This window comes from Penaeus monodon, chromosome 28, assembly GCF_015228065.2.
Source record: "Penaeus monodon isolate SGIC_2016 chromosome 28, NSTDA_Pmon_1, whole genome shotgun sequence".
NCBI classification, from domain to species: domain Eukaryota; kingdom Metazoa; phylum Arthropoda; class Malacostraca; order Decapoda; family Penaeidae; genus Penaeus; species Penaeus monodon.
Window position 1 is genome coordinate 31,333,937 of NC_051413.1, and position 653 is coordinate 31,334,589.

At 37.5% G+C, this 653-nt stretch overlaps 1 protein-coding gene across 1 annotated transcript in view; it reads left to right on the forward strand.

Moving 5' to 3' along the window:
- LOC119591496 (glycerol-3-phosphate acyltransferase 3-like) overlaps positions 1–614 on the forward strand; it is a gene marked incomplete in the record, with an annotated part of 16,069 nt that extends 15,455 nt beyond the window's left edge. Inside the window, 1 exon segment of the mRNA XM_037940242.1 lies at positions 1–614.
- Positions 615–653: the final 39 nt, after the last annotated feature.

Sequence of the window (653 nt, forward strand, 5' to 3'; positions counted from 1 at the left end):
AGTGTGTGAGGAATTTGGGGAAAAAGAGAAGAGGAATAAAAGAGATTGAGGAAGGGGAGGATAAGAGATATGGAGAAAATTTAAAGGGAGGAATGAGGGATAAAGAAAAAAATAAGAGGAAAGAGTGAGGGAAGAGGGGTAAATAGGAGAGTTACGAGTGAGGGAAAATATGTAAGTAGGAATGAGGAATAAGAGAAAAAGAGGTATCAGGGGAATGAGGACTGAGAAAAAACAAAAATGGGAGAATAAGGATTGTGAGAGAGATGAAAAAAGAAGGAAATAAGGTTGTAATGAGAGGGGACCTGTCATAGAAAATGGTTTAGTTTCCCTGAGCTGTCAAAGAAAACGGGCCTGTATTTTTTTTTTCTCGCGTACACTATGACATTTTTATCACCTTTGCACGTTATCTATGACTTATTTGCATTTAGTGAAGCGATTATCATTAAATATCAATTTGATAATTCACAAATGTTAAGAAACGTACAGTACGTGCCTTCCTGGCTTCACTAGTGGGAAGGATGGAAGAGGACCGCGGAAAAAAGAAAGAAGGGGGAGAGAGAAAAAGGGAAAATGAACACAGTGATGAAATAACGAGCGAATGGAGTAAAAAAAAATACAAAGGAAAGGAGAAATGTAAAGATAATGAGAGGCGA